The sequence below is a fragment of the Nelumbo nucifera genome, chromosome 7, assembly GCF_055504915.1.
Source record: "Nelumbo nucifera cultivar China Antique chromosome 7, China Antique-T2T, whole genome shotgun sequence".
Classification (NCBI taxonomy): domain Eukaryota; kingdom Viridiplantae; phylum Streptophyta; class Magnoliopsida; order Proteales; family Nelumbonaceae; genus Nelumbo; species Nelumbo nucifera.
This window is the reverse complement of record NC_142655.1, coordinates 39,102,803-39,124,779: the sequence shown is the minus strand read 5'-3', so window position 1 is coordinate 39,124,779 and position 21,977 is coordinate 39,102,803. Positions and strand designations below refer to the sequence as shown.

Sequence of the window (21,977 nt, the reverse complement as noted above, 5' to 3'; positions counted from 1 at the left end):
TTCATGCCCAACCCAACCATTAGGTCTATCTCTTGAGTCGAGCCCAGCGAGGAAATTGTTATTCTTTAGTACTCTCTCATTTCCTCATCAGTTAATTTATATATTTAATTTAGTACGTTAAAAATTTTATTTATTTAATTTGCCAAACGATATAATTTTATCAACAAATTATTTCACTATATCTCTCCCTCCCCGAGTCTAATATTTTGGGTTATCAATTGGTCGGGCTTGGTTTTAGATAGATTGGATATTAATTTATTATTTTACTAAATGAATTGAGTCATTATATATAGATTTTATTATTTAGTTTAATAAATTAATTAATAATTTATTTTTCTCTCTTGATCCTTTTTTTTGGGTTATGAACGAGTTATGTCTACTGTGGTATAGCATGTACCTCTCCCGTCCTAATAATTAATGAAATTTTCTTTATTTATTTATTTTACTAAACCAAATAATTCATTAGATACACTATTATGTATAAACTTTTATTTATTTGATTCAATCCAGCTCCAATAATAAATGAATATTTAGTTATTTTATTAAATTCAATTATTGATTTGTTTGTTTTACAAAATTAAGTATGGTATTATTCATATATTTATATTTATTGAATTTACCAAATTATTCTTGTAATTAATAATTTATTTAACTAGGAAGTTATTTCAATCTCTCTCCCTGAGCCAAATATTTGGGGCTCTCAATATGTTAGGTCTCATTTGGGATTAAAATTATTAGCTGGTCGGAGTAGGTTTGGATTGGGATTTGCGTTTATATCAATATAACATATTTATGCCAAAGTCTTGAGTCCGGATTGAAGTTCGGGCCTAGATCTTGATTATGTGCCCGACGTTCATATAGAGCCCAAAGCACGGTGAGGAAATTCTTCGTTTCTCTCTCATTTTGTCACCTAATTATTTATATTGTGATTCTATTAATTTTAAAAAAATATTTACCGAATTTACTAAATTATTTACTTTATAAAAAAATTTCTCTCTCTCTCTCCCTTTGCGAGTTACATATTTAGGGTTGTCAATGGATTGGGTTTAGATATAGATAGTTTGGATATTTATTTGTTTTTCCAAAAGTTAGTAAATTATTATCCATAGATTTTATTTATTTACTTAACTAAATTATTAAATTAATTAATGATTTAATTTATGAACAAAGTATTTCTCTTTCTCTCTCCCTTTTTAAGACTATCAACGGATTAGTTCTTGTGTCGGATAGGCTATACATGTCTTGTCAATGGTGCGGGTTTGGATTTGGATTGCTTGGACCAGTCTTGCACCAATCACAAGTGAATATTTATTTATTTTTTGCTAAAGTTAATTCTTGATTTATCTATTTTACAAAATTAAGTAAATTATTATCCATAGATTTATATTTACTTAATTTACTAAATTCTTCTTTAATGAATTGTTTTCTTAACAAATTATTTTTCTCTCATCCCGGAGCCTATTTTTAGGGCAATCAATATGTTTGGTCAGGTGTGTGATAGGTTGTACCTGTCTCGTCCCAATAATAAATGAAATTTTGTTAATTTATTTTACTAAAACAAATTAATCATTAATTTATTTTACTAAAACAAATTAATCATTAATTTTTGTACAAAATTAAGTAAATTGTTATCAAAAGATTCCTATTTATTTAATATATTAAAGTATTCAAGTAATTAATAATTCATTGAGTAATAAGTTATTTCTCTTTTTTTCTCTCTCTCTCTCTCTCCCCCCTATCTTGAGCCTAATATTTAGGGTTATCAATAGGATAGGTATCGGTTGGTCGGGCCTTGTTTAGTTTGGGCTCTGCATTTATATCAACAAAAGTTATTAAGGGAGACTAATCCTTGGCCAACCATTAAACTGAGATTTTGAGCGTGCCTGATCATATAAAGCTCGGATTGCGATAAGGAAAGTTTTATTCTTTGTTTCTCTCATTTCTTAGAAATCTCTTTTCCATATTTGTTGCTAACTTGTAACTATTTACAATATTTCCATTACTGAAGAGCTAATTATTCTCTCTTATTTTCTTGCCTAGTTATTTATATACTTATTTTAAAAAGTTAAAAGATTTTGTTGATTTAATTTACTAGATTATTTTATTATTTCCCTCTCTGTATTACCGCTCTGTGCCCAACATTTAAAGGTTGTCAATGGGTGGGGTCTGTTCTACGTAGTTTGGATATTTTATTTATTTTATTAAATTAAATTATTCATTTATATATTTTACAAAATTATGTAAATTATTATCCATAGATTTTTATTTATTTAATTTACTAATTTATTCCATCAATTAATAATTTATGAACAGGTTAGGGTCTGAGTTGGGATTAAACCAATTCACAGGTAGTGGCATGTTCGGGAAGGGCTTTGTCTTTATATCAATAGAATTTATTGAAGCCCAACTTCATGCCCAACCCAACCATCAGGTCTATCTCTTGAGTCGAGCCCCGCGAGGAAATTGTTATTCTTTAGTACTCTCTCATTTCCTCATCAGTTAATTTATATATTTAATTTAGTACGTTAAAAATTTTATTTATTTAATTTGCCAAACGATTTAATTTTATCAACAAATTATTTCACTATATCTCTCCCACCCCGAGTCTAATATTTTGGGTTATCAATGGGCCGGGCTTGGTTTTAGATAGATTGGATATTTATTTATTATTTTACTAAATGAATTGTGTCATTATATATAGATTTTATTATTTAGTTTAATAAATTAATTAATAATTTATTTTTCTCTCTCTTGATCCTTTTTTTTTGGGTTATGAACGAGTACGTCTACTGTGGTATAGCATGTACCTGTCCCGTCCCAATAATTAATGAAATTTTCTTTATTTATTTATTTTACTAAACCAAATAATTCATTTATATATTTTAATTCATTACATACACTATTATGTATAAACTTTTATTTATTTGATTCAATCCAGCTCCAATAATAAATGAATATTTAGTTATTTTATTAAATTCAATTATTGGTTTGTTTGTTTTACAAAATTAAGTCTGGTATTATCCATATATTTATATTTATTGAATTTACCAAATTATTCTTGTAATTAATAATTTATTTAACTAAGAAGTTATTTCAATCTCTCTCCTTGAGCCAAATATTTAGGGCTCTCAATAGGTTAGGTCTCATTTGGGATTATAATTATTAACTGGTCGGAGTAGGTTTGGATTGTGAGTTGCGTTTATATCAATATAACATATTTATGCCAAGTCTGAGTCCGGATTGAAGTTCGAGCTTAGATCTTGAATATGTGCCCGACGTTCATATAGAGCCCGAAGCACGGTGAGGAAATTTTTTGTTTCTCTCTCATTTTGTCACCTAATTATTTATATTGTGATTCTATTAAGTTAAAAAAATTATTTACTGAATTTACTAAATTATTACTTTATAAAAAAATTTCTCTCTGTCTCTCTGTCTCTCTGTCTCTCTCTCTCTCTCTCTCTCTCCTTTTGCGAGTTACATATTTAGGGTTGTCAATGGATTTGGTTTAGATCTAGATAGCTTGGATATTTATTTGTTTTACCAAAAGTTAGTAAATTATTATCCATAGATTTTATTTATTTACTTTACTAAATTATTAAACTAATTAATGATTTAATTTATGAACAAAGTATCTCTCTTTCTCTCTCCCTTTTTAAGACTGTCAACGGATTAGTTCTTGTGTCGGATTGGCTATACATGTCTTGTCCCAATAATAACTGAAATTTTATTTATTTATTTTACTAAATTAAATTATTCATTATTTGTTTTAATAGATTAAATAAATTATTCTCCATAATTTTTTTATTTAATTCATTCCGTGACCAATATTTACGGTTGTCAATGGTGCGGGTTTGGATTTGGATAGCTTGGACCAGTCTTGCACCAATCACAAGTGAATATTTATTTATTTTTTGCTAAAGTTAATTATTGATTTATCTATTTTACAAAATTAAGTAAATTATTATCCATAGATTTATATTTCCTTAATTTACTAAATTCTTCTTTAATGAATTATTTTCCTAACAAATTTTTTTTCTCTCATCCCGAAGCCTATTTTTAGGGCAATCAATATGTTTGGTCAGGTGTGTGCTACGTTGTACATGTCCCGTCGCAATAATAAATGAAATTTTATTAATTTATTTTACTAAAACAAATTAATCATTAATTTTTGTACAAAAATAAGTACATTGTTATCCATAGATTCCTATTTATTTAATTTATTAAACTATTCAAGTAATTAATAAATCACTGAACTAATAAGTTATTTCTCTCTCTCTCTCTCTCTCTCGCCCCCAACGTGAGCCTTATATTTAGGGCTATCAATAGGATAGGTATCTGTTTGTCGGGCCACGTTTAGTTTGAGCTCTGCCTTTATATCAACATAACTTATTAACGCCCAAGTCTAGCCTAGGCCAACCATCAAGCCGAGATTTTGAGCGTGCCTGATCATATAAAGCTTGGATTGCGATAAGGAATTCTCTCATTTTGTAGAAATCTCTCTTCCATATTTGTTGCTAACTTGTAATTATTTACAATGATTCCATTAATGAAGAGCTAACTATTCTCTCTTATTTTCTTGCCTAATTATTTACATACTTATTTTTAAAAGTTAAAAGATTTTGTTGATTTAATTTACTAGATTATTTAATTATTTCCCTCTTTTTATTACTGCTCTGTCTCCAACATTTAAAGGTTGTCAATGGGTGGGGTTTGTTCTACGTAGCTTGGATATTTTATTTATTTTATTAAATTAATTTATTCATTCATATATTTTACAAAATTATGTAAATTTCCATAGATTTCTTTTTATTTAATTTACTAATTTATTCCGCCAATTAATAATTTATGATCAGGTTAGAGTCTGAGTTGGGATTAAACCTATTCACAGGTAGTGGCATGTTCGGGAAGGGCTTTGTCATTATATCAATAGAATTTATTGAAGCCCAACTTCAAGCCCAACCCAATCATCAGTTCTATCTCTTGAGTCGAGCCCAGCGAGGAAATTGTTATTCTTTAGTACTCTCTCATTTCCTCATCAGTTAATTTATATATTTAATTTAGTAAGTTAAAAATTTTATTTATTTAATTTGCTAAACGATTTTATTTTATCAACAAATTATTTCACTATATCTCTCCCTCCCCGAGTCTAATATTTTGGGTTATCAATGGGTCGGGCTTGGTTTTAGATAGATTGAATATTTATTTTTTATTTTACTAAATAAATTGAGTCATTATATATAGATTTTATTATTTAGCTTAATAAATTAATTTTATAATATATTTTTCTCTCTCTTGATCCTTATTTTTTTTGGGTTATGAACGAGTTACGTCTACTGTGGTATAGCATGTACTTGTCCCGTCCCAATAATTAATTAAATTTTCTTTATTTATTTATTTTACGAAACCAAATTATTCACTTATATATTTGTTAAATTGTTTATTTTACAAAATTAAGGTGTTATCCATATATTTATATTTATTGAATTTACCAAATTATTCATGTCATTAATAATTTATTTAATTATGAAGTTATGTCAATTTCTCTCCCTGAGCCAAATATTTAGGGCTCTCAATAGGTTAGGTCTCATTTGGGATTAAAATTATTAACTGGTCGGGCTACGGTTGGATTGGGATTTTCATTTATATCAATATAACATATTTATAACCAAGTCTGATTCCGGATCGAACTTCGGGCCTAGATCTTGAGCATGAGCCCGACATTCATATGGATCCCAAAGCACGGTGAGGAAATTCTCTATTTCTCTCTCATTTTGTCACCTAATTATTTATATTTTTATTCTATTAAGTTAAAAAAATTATTTATTGAATTTACTAAATTATTTACTTTATCAACAAATTCTCTCTCTCTCTCTCTCTCTCTCTCTCTTTCTCTCCCTTTGCGAGTTACATATTTAGGGTTGTCAATGGATTGGGTTTAGATCTAGATAGTTTGGATATTTATTTATTTTACCAAAAGTTAGTAAATTATTTTCCATGGATTTTATTTATTTACTTAACTAAATTATTAAACTAATTAATGATTTAATTTATGAATAAAGTATTTCTCTTTCTCTCTCCCTTTTTAAGACTATCAACGGATTAGTTCTTGTGTCGGATAGGCTATACATGTCTTGTCCCAATAATAACTGAAATTTTATTTATTTATTTTACTAAATTAAATTATTTATTATTTGTTTTAATAGATTAAATTATTTATTCTCCATAACTTTTTTATTTAATTCAATCTGTGACCAGTATTTACGGTTGTCAATGGTGTGGGTTTGGATTTGGATAGCTTGGACCAGTCTTGCACCAATCACAAGTGAATATTTATTTATCTTTTGCTAAAGTTAATTGTTGATTTATCTATTTTACAAAATTAAGTAAATTATTATCCATAGATTTCTATTTACTTAATTTACTAAATTCTTAATTAATGAATTATTTTCCTAACAAATTATTTTTCTCTCATCCTAGAGCCTAATTTTAGGGCAATCAATATGTTTGGTCAGGTGTGTGATAGGTTGTACCTGTCCTATCCCAATAATAAATGAAATTTTATTAATTTATTTTACTAAAACAAATTAATCATTAATTTTTGTACAAAATTAAGTAAATTGTTATCCATACGTTCCTATTTATTTAATTTAAAAAACTATTCAAGTAATTAATAAATCACTGAACTAATAAGTTAGTTCTCTCTTTCTCTCTCTCTCTCCCCCCCAATGTGAGCCTAATATTTAGGGTTATCAATAGGATAGGTATCGGTTTGTTGGGCCACATTTAGTTTGGGCTCTGCTTATATATCAACATAACTTATTAAAGCCCAAGTCTAAGCCTAGGCCAACCATCAAGCTGAGATTTTGAGCGTGCCTTATCATATAAAACTCGGATTGCGATGAGGAAGGTTTTATTCTTTGTTTCTCTCATTTCCTAGAAATCTCTCTTCCATATTTGTTGCTAACTTGTAACTATTTACAATGATTCCATTAATGAAGAGCTAATTAATCTCTCTTATTTTTTTGCCTAGTTATTTATATACTTATTTTAAAAAGTTAAAGATTTTGTTGATTTAATTTACTAGATTATTTTATTATTTCCCTCTCTTTATTACCGCTCTGTGTCCAACATTTAAAGGTTGTCAATGGGTGGGGTTTGTTCTATGTACCTTGGATATTTTATTTATTTTATTAAATTAAAATTTTCATTTATATATTTTACAAAATTATGTAAATTACTATCCATAGATTTTTATTTATTTAATTTAATACTTTATTCCATTAATTATTAATTTATGAACATGTTAGGGTCTGAGTTGGGATTAAACCAATTCACAGGTAGTGGCATGTTCGGGAAGGGCTTTGTCATTATATCAATAGAATATATTGAAGCCCAACTTCATGCCCAACCCATCCATCAGGTCTATCTCTTGAGTCGAGCCCAGTGAGGAAATTGTTATTCTTTAGTACTCTCATTTCCTCACTAGTTAGTTTATATATTTAATTTAGTAAGGTAAAAATTTTATTTATTTAATTTGCTAAACGAATTAATTTTATAAACAAATTATTTCACTATATCTCTCCCACCCCGAGTCTAATATTTTGGGTTATCAATGGGTCTGGCTTGGTTTTGAGATAGATTGGATATTTATTTTTTCTTTTACTAAATAAATTGAGACATTATATATAGATTTTATTATTTAGTTTAATAAATTAATTAATAATTTATTTTTCTCTCTCTTGATCCTTATTTTTTGGGTTATCAACGAGTTAGGTCTAGTGTGGTATATCATGTACCTGTCCCGTCCCAATAATTAATGAAATTTTCTTTATTTATTTATTTTACGAAACCAAATTATTCACTTATATATTTGTTGAATTGTTTATTTTACAAAATTAAGGTGTTATCCATATATTTATATTAATTGAATTTACCAAATTATTCATGTAATTAATATTTTATTTAATAATGAAGTTATTTCAATCTCTCTCCCTAAGCCAAATATTTAGGGTTCTCAATAGGTTAGGTCTCATTTGGGATTAAAATTATTAACTGGTCAGGCTATGGTTGGATTGGGATTTGCGTTTATATCAATATAACATATTTATGCCCAAGTCTGATTCCGGATTGAACTTCGGGCCTTGATCTTGAGCATGAGCCCGACGTTCATATGGAGCCCAAAGCACGGTGAGGAAATTCTATGTTTTTCTCTCATTTTGTCACCTAATTATTTATATTGTTATTCTATTAAGTTAAAAAATTATTTATTGAATTTACTAAATTATTTACTTTATCAACAAATTCTCTCTCTCTCTCTCTCCCTCTCTCTCTCCCTTTGCGAGTTACATATTTAGGGTTGTCAATGGATTGGGTTTAGATCTAGATAGCTTGGATATTTATTTATTTTACCAAAAGTTAGTAAATTATTATCCATGGATTTTATTTATTTACATAACTAAATTATTAAACTAATTAATGATTTAATTTATGGACAAAGTATTTCTCTTTCTCTCTCCCTTTTTAAGACTATCAACGGATTAGTTCTTGTGTCAGATAGGCTATACATGTCTTGTCCCTATAATAACTGAAATTTTATTTATTTATTTTACTAAATTAAATTATTTATTATTTGTTTTAATAGATTAAATTATTTATTCTCCATAATTTTTTTATTTAATTCAATATGTTATCAATATTTACGGTTGTCAATGGTGCCGGTTTGGATTTGGATAGTTTGGACCAGTCTTGTACCAATCACAAGTGAATATTTATTTATCTTTTGCTAAGTTAATTGTTGATTTATCTATTTTACAAAATTAAGTAAATTATTATCCTTATATTTCTATTTACTTAATTTACAAAATTCTTAATTAATGAATTATTTTCCTAACAAATTATTTTTCTCTCATCCTGGAGCCTATTTTTAGGGCAATCAATATGTTTGGTCAGGTGTGTGATAGGTTGTACCTGTCCTGTCCCCAAAATAAATGAAATTTTATTAATTTATTTTACTAAAACAAATTAATCATTAATTTTTGTACAAAATTAAGTAAATTGTTATCAATACGTTCCTATTTATTTAATTTATTAAACTATTCAAGTAATTAATAATTCATTGAACTAATAAGTTATTTCTCTCTTTTTCTCTCTCTCTCGCCCCCAACGTGAGCCTAATATTTTGGGTTATCAATAGCATAGGTATCGGGTTTGTTGGGCCACGTTTAGTTTGGGCTCTGCTTTTATATCAACATAACTTATTAAAGCCCAAGTCTAAGCCTAGGCCAACCATCAAGCTGAGATTTTGAACGTGCCTGATCATATAAAGCTCGGATTGCGATGAGGAAAGTTTTATTCTTGGTTTCTCTCATTTCCTAGAAATCTCTCTTCCATATTTGTTGCTAACTTTTAACTATTTACAATGATGCAATTAATGAAGAGCTAATTATTCTCTCTTATTTTCTTGCCTAGTTATTTATATACTTATTTTAAAAAGTTAAAAGATTTTGTTGATTTAATTTACTATCGAACCATATAATTTATTTCTCTCTCTCTCTCCCCCCCCCCCCCCAATAATATTTATAGCTATCATAGTGATAAGAATACAGTAAACGACCTGTTCTAAGAACTCTTGAATCAAGTTGTTATGTGCACATAGAAGCTAGAAAACAAGTTGTAGTTGATCAGATTAGAACCTTAAGGAAACTAAGTCCTTAAAGAATCCAATCTTGAAGATGCCACAAAGGTTGATCACTCTCTTGATAAGTCAAGATATTGTATTCTACCAAGAACACAAGAAGGCAAAGTTAAGTTTGCTGAAAATACCTCTATATTATTGATGATCTCATTTTACATAGTTGTAGCCTTTATATAGGCATGTAAACATCATTATCTTATGAAACAAATTTGTCTTAAAATAGGAATCCTTCTAAAAGACTACAATTAATGACAACTAAGCATAGAAAATTCAAAGTAAAACAAAACAAGACAAAAACAAGCCCAACAAGACAAAACAAGTCCATCAATACATTTTACCATGCGGATTGGGCCTTTTTTTATCATGTCCATGCGCCAAGCCCATCAATACATTTTAGCATGTGGATTGGGCATTTTCTTATCATGTTCATGCGCCTTGGTTTTATGTTTTTGATTCCATGCTTTGTTCTTCAAGATCTAAGCCTTGTACATCGTTTTGCACATAAAGATAGGTGATCATCCTTGGTGAAGCTTTGGAAACTTCTAAAACAGTCTTAGAATCTTCTAGAACAACCTCTTTGTCATGCACGTCTATGCTTGTAAAGCCTCTTTCATCCTCTTTGTCATTGCCCTAGTCATTGGACCACCGATTCCTTGCAAAGAATCTTGAGAATATTTGGGAGTATTAGCTTGAGCCATTTGGCCAGCACCTTGATCTCCATTATTCCCTCCCTCATCGAAAGGATTCATCCTCGAATCACCTATATCAAACAAAGATAAATCAGAAACATTAAAAGTCGCACTAACATTACCATAGTTGCTTGCTAGCTTGTAGGCGTTATCATTGATTCTTTCTAAGACTTGAAAATGTCAATCTCCTCTAGGCTACAAAGTTGATTTCCTTTGTGTAGGAAACCTCTCCTTACGCATGTGCACCCAAACCCAATCTCCAGGTTCAAAAACAACCTTCAAACGCCCTTTATTAGCTTGCTTAGCATATTGCTCATTCTTCCTTTCAATGTTACTCGGACCTTGGCATGTAAATCTTTCAAAAAATCTATCTTTTTCTTACCATCAAGATTAACATGTTCATTAGTAGGCAAAGATAAAATATCCCAAAGAGTTAAAGAATTAAAGCCCTAAACAACTTCAAAAGGTGAAAAAGAAGTAGTAGAATGAACATAACTATTATATGCAAACCCAATATGTGACAGACACTTCTCCCACTACCTTGCAATCATGACACTCTTAACCTCATTTTTTTCAGCAATTACACTCATTTCCTTCATTTTCTCTCTTTTTTGTACACTTTTCTCTCAAATTTTCCTCTTGGCCTCACTCTTTCCACTTGCACTGTTCCTTTCAATCTTACTTGCTCTCTTTAATTTTGCTTGTTCACCTTCTTTCTTTTTCTTTTCCTCTTGCTCACACTTCTGTTCTTCTCTCATTTTGCACCTAATCTGATCTTCATAAGCTTGCAAAGGTTTGAGAGGGGTTAGTACAACAATTCGGTTACTCATTACAAAAGAATAACAGTTTTTATACCCATCATGTGTAATCTTCCTATCAAACTGCCATGGTCGGCCAAGCAATATATGACCAGCATGCATTGGTGTCACATCACATAGAACCTCATCCTCATACTTGCCAATTGAAAAAGAAACCAGAACTTGCTTGGTTACCCTCACTTCTCTACATTCATTCAGCCATTGCAATTTGTACGGTTTAAAATGCTTTATGGTATGCAAATTCAGCTTATCTACCAACAACGTACTAGCAACATTAGTACAACTTCCACTATCAATAATCATGGCATATTGTGTGAAAAATATGCTCATGTTGTTCCTCATCACCATCATCCTTAGGCTATATACTTAGGGCTCTCCTTGTAACCAACAAGTCACCATGCACGGGTTGTGCAACTTCAACATCAGAACAATCCTCTAATGGTGGCATTTCATCCTCACTTGAGCTAGCACTTTCTATTTCTCCATTCTCCAACACAATCTTAACTCTTTTGTTTGGGCATTGAAAAGTAATATGCCCGAATCCTTGGCACCTAAAACACTTAACATCATGTGACTTAGAAGAAATTTTAGTTTTGGTTTTACCTTTATAACAACAACCGAATCATTTTTCTTTGCTTCCTCTTTTGGTTTTGAGGCAGCTTTGTTGTCCTTCCAATTAGGTTTCCATGAAGAACCAGATCTGAACCCTTTTGATTTGATTTGCTTCTACACTTTAATGGCTTTGTGCAACAGGTCATCCATCTCCACATAGTGTTGAAAATCAACCACATCAGCAATCTCCTTGTTCAAAGCCACCAATAAATCTAGCATTGTTGCTTCTCGGTCCTCCTCTATGTTTGCTCTAATCATGGCTATCTCCATCTCTTTGTAATAGTCCTCTACACTCATGGAACCTTGAACCAGCCTTTGCAACATTCTATGCAAATCTCTATAGTAATGGTTAGGTATAAATCTCTTGCACATTACCAATTTTATTTCTTCCCATGACCGAATTGGTCTCTCTCCATTCCTACGCTTATTGATCACCAATTGATCCCACCATATGCTTGCATAATCTATGAACTCTACTAGTTTTACTTTCTTTTCCTCGGAATAATTATCAAATACGTGCTCAACCTTTCTTTCCCACTCCAAGTATAGTTCGGGATCATTCTTTCCTTGAAAGATCAGAATCTTCATCTTTATGCTGCCCAAATTGCTATTTTTTTTGGAAACAACCTTCTTGCCTCGTTTAGAACTTGATTCCTCCAAATCCGAATCATCTTCCTCTTTTTCTTCAAACACATGTCTTCTAGTGGACGTAGAAATAGATGGGGATTGCAAATCATCCAACATCGCATTCAACTTTCTAAATTGTTCATTAACAACCCTTATGAACAATTTCATGTCAATCTCTTGTAGTTCTCTTTCACTACTCATGTTTATAACCTGCAAAAACTCGTTAGAAATAAAAGAAATTTTGTTCCTCACACACTCCCTCACGTGCTTGCACTCAAATCAGATTGTTATCACTCGTGTTTCACATTATTTGACTTTTCTCGATGATGATCTCACATCTCTTTGCCTTTTACCACTCAAGCTGGCACCCTTTATGTTCTTAAAAGAATCAAGATCAACAAATCTCAAGGAGCAATCGGTTAGATGGTGGAGCACGAAATCCCGAATTAGTCAACTAGTCAAACCCCAAAAGGAAAAGGAGATCTTGTTATGACTTATTTGAATAGGAATATGATCTTGCAATTCAAGAAATCCCATTTATGCTGGGAAAATGATTAAAAAATCAGATCTGCAATCTTAATGAGTAGCACAAAACAAATTGCACACGGATCAAACAATGCAATCTAACTCCTTTTTTTTTTCGAATTTGTCTCTTTTTTTTTTCTTTTTTCTTTGCTCAAAATAAACACACAAATCTGAATTGAATCTAATCAAAAACACAAAGAAGCCAAATGGAAGAATTCAAAGAAACTATGCAAGGAGAACACAAGAAACGCACAAAGATCAAAGAAAAACACAAAACAAAGATAAGCAAAGGATAAGTAACCTGTTTTTAGAACCAAGGCTCTGATACCAAATGATAAGAACCCACTAGACGACCTGCTCTAGAAACTCTTGAATCAAATTTTTATGCGCACTCAGAAGCTAGAAAACAAGTTGTAGTTGATCAGATTAGAACATTAAGGAAACTAAGTCCTTAAAGAATCCAATCTTGAAGACGCCACAAAGGTTGATCACTCCCTTAATATGTCAAGATATTGTATTCTACCAACAAAACAAGAAGGCAAAGCTAAGCTTGCTGAAAATACCTCTATATTATTGATGATCTAGTTTTACATAGTTGTAGCCTTTATATAGGCATGTAAACATCATTATCTTATAAGAAAACTCCTAATCTTATAAGGAAACTCTTAAGTAATGAGGATCCCTTTAATTTATGAAACAAATTTGCCTTGAAATAGGAATCCTTCTAAAAGACTACAACTAATGACAAGTAAGCATAGAAAAGTCAAAGTAAAACAAAACAAGACAAAAACAAGCCCATCAATACATCTTAGCATGCGGATTGGGCCTTTTTTTATCATGTCCATGCGCCAAGCCCATCAATCCATCTTAGCATGCGGATTGGGCTTTTTCTTATCATGTCCATGCGTCTTGGTCTTATGTCATGGATTCCAAGCTTTGTTCTTCAAAATCTAAGCCTTACACATCGTCTTGCACAAAAAGATAGGTGATCATCCTTGGTGAAGCTTTGGAAACTTTTAGAACAGTCTTAGAATCTTCTAGAACAGCCTCTTTGTCATGCACTTCCATGATTAAGCCTTGTAAAGCCTCTTTCGTCCTCTTTGTCCTTGCCCTAGTCATTGGACCACCGATTCCTTGCAAATGATCTTGAGAATATTAGCTTGAGCCATGGCCAGCACCTTGATCTCCATTAGAATATTTGGCAATGAATTACGAAAACTTCTTTTTTGATCCTTAAAACTATATGTTAGTTGGTTTGGCACAAAGATGTTGACAAAGCCCAAGTGTATTAGCTTGAATCGGTTCCCATAGGTTCTATTTTGACACTTATAAGTCTTTGTGATTAGAGCTTATCTAGAGAGATATAAAGGGTTCGTCTAATTGAATGACTTTAGTGGAGTAATACGCTCGGTACTTGTTGGTTGATGTGAGGTTTGTCATGCTTTCCCTCTATGTTTTTTACGTTGTTTAAATGAGTTTGTTTGGATTGGTCATTGTTTATTTTGCTTTGTTTTCATTTGATTAGGTCAGGTTTCACTTTTTGATGGAGTTGAGTTGATTTCCCAGCTTCTCTAAATGTGTTGGGTTTGTTTAACTTAGAATTGCGAGATTATCAGGTTCCCATAGGTTTTGTTTGGCACTTATAAATCTGAGTGTATTAGCTTGAATCGGTTCCCATAGGTTCTGTTTGACACTTATAAGTTTGTTTGAGTAGATTTAGCTTATCTAGAGAGATATAAAGGGTTCGTCTAACAAAAAATAGTGACTTTAGGGGGGTAATTCATTCGGTACTTGTTGGTTGATGTGATTTTTGTCATGCATTCTCTCTGTGTTTTTTTTTTACATTGTTTAAATGAGTTTGTTTGGATTGGTCATTGTTTATTTGCTTTGTTTTGATTTGATTAGGTCAGGTTTCACTTTTTGATGGAGTTGAGTTGATTTCCCAACTTCTCTAAATGCATCGGGTTTGTTTAACTTAGAATTGCGAGATTATCTGGCCTGTGGTATATGATATAGTGGGTTGTCTGATTGAGAATAATGTGATCACAGTTGTAATAAGCTCTATTCTTGTGGGTTAAATTGATAAAGTTAAGTTTCATCTTTGTTTTGTTTATGATTGTTTAGACATGACTTCTTGGATTGATCTATGTTTATTGGTTTTATTTTCCTGTGAGTAGCTATGGTTTTATTTTAAATACGAGTTGAGTTGATTTCCAACTTTATTTAGGTATGCCAGGTTTGTTTCTGTTAGTAAGGGGATTTTCTTGTGCAAATAAGCTTTGTTAGTGAGTATAGATTTGATTGATACTTGACTGGTTTGCCAGAGCTTGGTTAGTTTTAGATAATGTATAGTTACTTCTACCTAGTTTGGCTTTACTCAGTTTCACAGGATTTGGAAGAATGGGTTCGATTAAACTTAGATTTCGGAGATTATCTGGCCTGTGGTATAAGTTATAGTGGGTTTGTTTAGAATAGTGTCATTGGAGTTGTAATAAGCTCTATTCATGTGGGTTAAATTGATTAAGTCAAGTTTCTTCTTTATTTTATTTTTGATTGTTTAGACGAAACTGTTTGGATTGATCAACATTTATTTGTTTTATTTTACGAGTTGGTCTAGTTATATCTTATAGAGGAGTTGACTCAATTTCCTACTTTATTTAGGTGCACGGGTTCATTTCTGTTAATATACGGATTTTGTTTTGCTAATATGCTTTGTTAGTGGGTATTGATTTGATTGATGTTTGGTTGGTTTGCCACGGCTTGGTTAGTTTTGGATATTCTATAGTTGCTTCTACCTATGTTTCGTAGACTCAGTTTCATAGGAGTTGGAAGAATGTGTTTGATTAAGCTTAACTATATTCGATCTCTACCAGATGATTTTCTTTATGTTGAGTTTGATTCATTTGCATCAGGGTTGGTTGATAGAAAGGGAATAATCTAAAATTGTCTGCATCTGTTTCTTTGTAATAGTCCTCTACACTCATGGAACCTTGAACCAGCCCTTGCAACTTTCTATGCAAATCTCTATAGTAAAGGTTAGGTATAAATCTCTTGCGGATTACCAATTTCATCTCTTCCCATGATCGAATTGGCCTCTCTCCATTCCTACGCCTATTGATCACCAATTGATCTCATCATATGCTTGCATAATCTATGAACTCTACTAGTTTTACTTTTTCTCCTCAGAGTAATTATCAAATACGTGCTCAACATTTCTTTCCCACTCCAAGTATAGTTCGGGGTCATTCTTTCCTTGAAATGTCGGAATCTTCATCTTTATGCTGCCCAAATTGCTATCTCTTTTGGAAACAACCTTCTTGCATCATTTAGAACTTGATTCCTCCAAATCCGAATCATCTTCATCTTCTTCCTCAAATACATGCCTTCTAGTGGACTTAGAAATAGATGGGGATTGCAAATCATCCAGCCTCGCATTCAACTTTCTAAATTGTTCATTAACCTTATGAACAATTTCATGTCAATCTCTTGTGGTTCTCCTTCACTACTCATGTTTATAACCTGCAAAAGCTCGTTAGAAATAAAAGAAATTTTGTTCTTCACACACTCCCTCACGTGCTTGCACTCAAATCAGATTGTTATCACTCGTGTTTCACACTATTTGACTTTTCTCGATGATGATCTCACCTCTCTTTGCCTTTTACCACTCAAGTCAGCCCCCTTTATGTTCTTAACAGAATCAAGATCAGCAAATCTCAAAGAGCAATCGGTTAGATGGTGGCAAATCTCAAAATCATAACTTTAAAAACTTAGTTGAGGCAAACGGTAGAAGTAAGGAAGAAAAAAAATCTATTATAGGAGCCAAGAAAGTAAGAAAACTTCAAAAGGAAGCAAAAGACATACAAAAGAAATCACTAGAATATAACTAATTGATGAGAAAAGCAAAAAGACACAAAACAGTCTTGCACAATTGAACCCGAATAGAATAAATAAAATATAGAGCACGAAATCCCGAATTAGTCAACTAGTCAAACCCCAAAAGGAAAAGGAAATCTTGTTATGACTTATTTGAATAGGAATATGATCTTGCAATTCAAAAATCCCGTTTATGCTGGGAAAATGGTTAAAAATCAGATATGCAATCTTAATGAGTAGCACAAGATTGCACACGGATCAAACAATGCAATCTAACTCCTTATTCTTCTCTTCTTTTTTTTTTCGAATTGGATGTTCTTTTGCCTCTTTTTTTTTTGCTCAAAATAAACACACAAAACAGAATTGAATCTATTCAAAATAACAAAGAAGTCGAATGGAAGAATTCAAAGAAACTATGCAAGGACAACACAAGAAACGTGCAAAAATCAAAGAAAAACACAAAACAAGGTAAGCAAAGGATAAATAGCCTGTTTCTAGAACCAATGCTCTGATACCAAATGATAAGAACCCACTAGACGACCTGCTCTAGAAACTCTTGAATCAAGTTGTTATGCGCTCCCAGAAGCTAGAAAACAAGTTGTAGTTGATCAGATTAGAACATTAAGGAAACTAAGTCCTTAAAGAATCCAATCTTGAAGATGCTACAAAGGTTGATCACTCCCTTGATAAGTCAAGATATTGTATTCTACCAAGAAAACAAGAAGGCAAAGCTAAGTTTGCTGAAAATACCTCTATGTTATTGATGATCTAGTTTTACATAGTTGTAGCCTTTATATAGGCATGTAAACATCATTATCTCATAAGGAAACTCTTAAGTAATGAGGATCCCTTTAATTTATGAAACAAATCTGCCTTGAAATAGGAATCATTCTAAAAGACTACAACTAATGACAAGTAAACATAGAAAAAGTCAAAGTAAAACAAAACAAGACAAAAACAAACCCAACAAGATAAAAGAAGCCCATCAAACAACTTGATTTTGCCTTCTTGTGTTCTTGGTAGAATACAACATTTTGACTTATCAAGGGAGTGATCAACCTTTGTGGCGTCTTCAATATTGGATTCTTTAAGGACTTAGTTTCCTTAAGGTTCTAATCTAATCAACTACAACTTGTTTTTCCTAACTTCTGGGTGCGCATAACAACTTGATTCAAGACTTCTTAAAGCAGGTCATCTAGTGGGTTCTTATCATTTAGTATCAGAGCCTTGGTTCTAGAAACAGGTTATTTATCCTTTGCTTATCCTTGTTTTGTGTTTTTCTTTGATCTTTGCGCGTTTCTTGTGTTGTCATTGCATAGTTTCTTTGAATTCTCCCATTCGACTTTTTGTGTTTTTGAATAGAGTCAATTTTGTTTTGTGTGTTTAGTTTGGCAAAAAAAAAAAGAGACAGAAAAGAACATCCAATTCGAAAAAAAAGAAAAAAGAAAAAAAAAAGAGAAGAAAAGAAGAAAAAAAAATAGAAAAGAACATCCAATTCAAAAAAAAAGGAGTTAGATTGCATATCTGACTTTTAATCATTTTCCCAGCATGAATGGGATTTCTTGAATTGCAAGATTATATTCCTATAAGCCATACGAGTTCTCCTTTCCTTTTTGGGTTTGACTTGTTGACTAATTCAAGAGCCAGCTGTATAATCCTTTTTGAACTGGGATTTCTTTTCTTTAAACAGCAGTCTTACTATATTAATTAATGCTAATCCTTATCAAATAAGGATTCTTGTGTCTAAATTAATTTAATTTCGTGCTCCACTGTGCAAGGCTGTTTTGGTGTATTCTAGTGATTTCTTTTGCATGTCTTTTGCTTCCTTTTGAAGTTTTCTTAATTTTTGGCTCCTATAATTGATTTTTTCCTTCCTTATTTCTACCGTTTGCCTCAACTAAGTTTTTAAAGTTCTGATTTTGAGATTTGCCACCATCTAACTGATTGCTCATTGAAATTTGTTGATCTTGATTCTGTTAAGAACATAAAGGGGCTGGCTTGAGTGGAAAAAAAAGCAAAGAGAGGTGAGATCATCATCGAGAAAAGTCAACCATCTGATTTGAGTGCAAACACGTGAGGAAGTGTGTGAGGAACAAAAAACAAAAAAGGCAAAGAGAGGTGAGGAACAAAATTCTTTTATTTCCAGTGAGTTTTTGTAGGTTATAACCATGAGCATTGAAGGAGAATCACAAGAAATTGACATGAAATTATTCATAAGGGCTGTTAATGAACAATTTCGAAAGTTGAATACGAGGTTGGATGATTTGCAATCCCCATCTATTTCTAAGTCCATTAGAAGATGTGTGTTTGAGGAAAAAGAGGAAGATGATTCGGATTTGGAGGAATCAAGTTCTAAACGAGGCAAGAAGGCTATTTCCAAAAGAAATAGCAGTTTGGGCAGCATAAAGATGAAGATTCCGACATTTCAAGGAAAGAATGAACCCGAACTATACTTGGAGTGGTAAAGAAAGGTTGAGCACGTATTTGATTGCCATAATTACTCCGAGGAGAAGAAAGTAAAACTAGCACCATATGCAAGCATATGGTGGGATCGATTGGTGATCAATAGGTGTAGGAATGGAGAGAGGCCAATTTGGTCATGGGAAGAGATGGAATTTGTAATGCGCAAGAGATTTATACCTAACCATTACTATAGAGATTTTCATAAAAAGTTACAAGGGCTAGTTCAATGTTCCATGAGTGTAGAGGAATATTACAAAGAGATGGAGATAGCCATGATTAGAACAAACATAGAGGAGGACCGAGAAGCAACAATGACTAGATTTATTGGCGGCTTGAACAAGGAGATTGCTGATGTGGTGGATTTACAACACTATGTGGAGATGGAGGACCTGTTTTACAAAGCCATTAAAGTGGAGAAACAAATCAAATCAAAAGGGTTCAGATCTGGTTCTTCATGGAAACCTAATTGGAAGGACAACAAAGCTACCTGAAAAACAAAAGAGGAAGTAAAGCAAAAGGATTTGGTTGCTGTTCATAAAGGTAAAACTGAAACTAAAATTTCTTCCAAGTCACTTGATGTTAAGTGTTTAGGTGCCAAGGATTCGGGCATATTGCTTCTCAATGCCCAAACAAAAGTGTTATGATTGTGTTGGAGAATGGAGAAGTAGAAAGTGCTAGCTCAAGTGAGGATTGTTTTGATGTTGAAGTTGTAGAACCCGTTCATGGTGATTTGCTGGTTACAAGGAGTGCCCTAAGTATAGAGCCTGAGGATGATGGTGATGAGGAGCAACGTGAGCATATTTTTCAAACAAGATGCCATGTGAAGGATAAGATATGTACTATGATTTTTGATAGTGGAAGTTGTACTAATGTTGCTAGTACATTGTTGGTAGATAAGCTGAATTTGCATACTATGAAGCATCCTAAACCGTACAAATTGCAATGGCTGAATGAATGTGGAGAAGTGAGGGTAACCAAGCAAGTTCTGGTTTCCTTTTCGATTGGCAAGTATGAGTATGAGGATGAGGTTATATGTGATGTGGCACCAATGCATGCTGGTCATATATTGTTTGTCCGACTATGGCAGTTTGATAGAAATGTTACACATGATGGGTATAGAAACCTTTATTCTTTTGTAATGAATAACCGAATTGTTGTACTAATCCCTCTCAAACCTTTGCAAGTTTATGAAGATCAGATTAGGTGCAAAATGAGAGAAGAACCAAAGTATGAGTAAGAGGAAAAGAAAAAGAAAGAAAGTGAACAAGGAAAAGCAAAGAGAGCAAGTGAGACCGAGAGGAAAGGGGCAAGTGGAAAGAGTGAGGCTGAGAGGAAAATTGGGGAGAAAAGTATACAAAAAGGAGAGAAAAGCAAGGGAATGAGTGAAAAAAATGAGAAGCAGCAACTACTTGTACTTATGTACAAGGATGTTTACTTTTCTACTAATGACCCAAACCTCTCTTTGCATAGTGTTGTTGTGTCTTTATTGCAGGAGTTTGATGACCTATTTCCCGAGGAGATTCCCCATGGATTATTCCCTTAAGAGGTATTGAGCATCAAATAGACTTCATATCCGGTTCCGCCATACCAAATCAACCTGCTTATAAAGCTAATCCCGAGGAAAAAAAGGAGATATAAAGGCAAGTGGATGAGTTGATGCAAAAGGGTTGTGTAAGGGAGAGTTTTAGCCCATGTTCGGTTCCTGTCATCTTAGTCCCAAAGACTGATGGAACATGGCGTATGTGTGGACTGCCAAGCCATTAACAAAATAATAGGGCTGTTTTGATACAAGATTCCAGACCAATTTCTTATTTTAGTGGAAAGCTAAGTGGGGCAGCCTTAAATTATCCTACTTATGACAATGAACTTTATGCATTAGTGAGGACCCTTCAAACTTGGCAGCACTACTTGTGGCCAAGGAAATTCATCATTCATTCTGATCATGAGAGCTTAAGGTTCTTGAAATTCCAAGGTAAGCTTAATAAAAGGCATGCTAAGTGGCTGGAGTTCATAGAAACGTTTCCTTATGTGATAGTATACAAGCATGGAAAGGAAAATGTTGTTGCTGATGCATTATCTAGGAGGTACACCTTACTTACATCTTTGCAAACTAAGTTACTTGGTTTTGAATTGTTTAAGGACTTGTATGCTAATGATTCTGATTTCGGCCAAGTATGAAATGAATGTTATAAGTGTGCGTTTAATATTTTCTATAGGCATGAAGGAGAAAAAGCTTGACAAAAATCACATCAACCAACAAGTACCGAGTGTATTACCCCCCCTCCCCCCTAAAGTCACTATTTTCAGTAAGACGAGCCCTTTATATCTATCTAAATAAGCTAAATCTACTCACACAGACTTATAAGTGCCAAACAAAACCTATGGGAACCGATTCAAGCTAATACACTTGGGTTGTGTCAACGTCCTTGCGCCAAACCAACTAACCTATACTTTTAAGTATCATAAAAGAAGTTTTTGTATTTCATAGCCAAATATTCATACCACCAACAATTTAATAATCAAAAAAGTCTCCGAAGACCCTAACAAATAGCACATTAAACTATTAGTGCCTAATTATAAACTGTGATCACTCTCAACATCTTAAAACAATCCACCCAATAGAGTCTATTACAACAGAGCACTATCCAAAGCAAACAAGGCCAACCCAAATTGGAA

At 32.3% G+C, this 21,977-nt stretch overlaps 1 long non-coding RNA gene across 3 annotated transcripts in view; it reads left to right on the top strand.

Annotated features, from left to right (window-relative positions):
* The window catches only part of LOC148790383 (uncharacterized), a 64,947-nt gene extending 43,455 nt beyond the window's left edge, over positions 1-21,492 (top strand). The window contains exons 5-6 of one of the 3 annotated variants that reach the window (XR_016078807.1): positions 15,878-19,841; positions 20,015-21,492. This is a non-coding gene — a long non-coding RNA (uncharacterized LOC148790383). Of the gene's footprint in view, positions 1-15,877 lie in introns of all 3 variants that reach the window. The other 2 variants (XR_016078806.1, XR_016078805.1) reach the window with 2 other exon arrangements.
* The last annotated feature ends 485 nt before the right edge of the window (positions 21,493-21,977 follow it).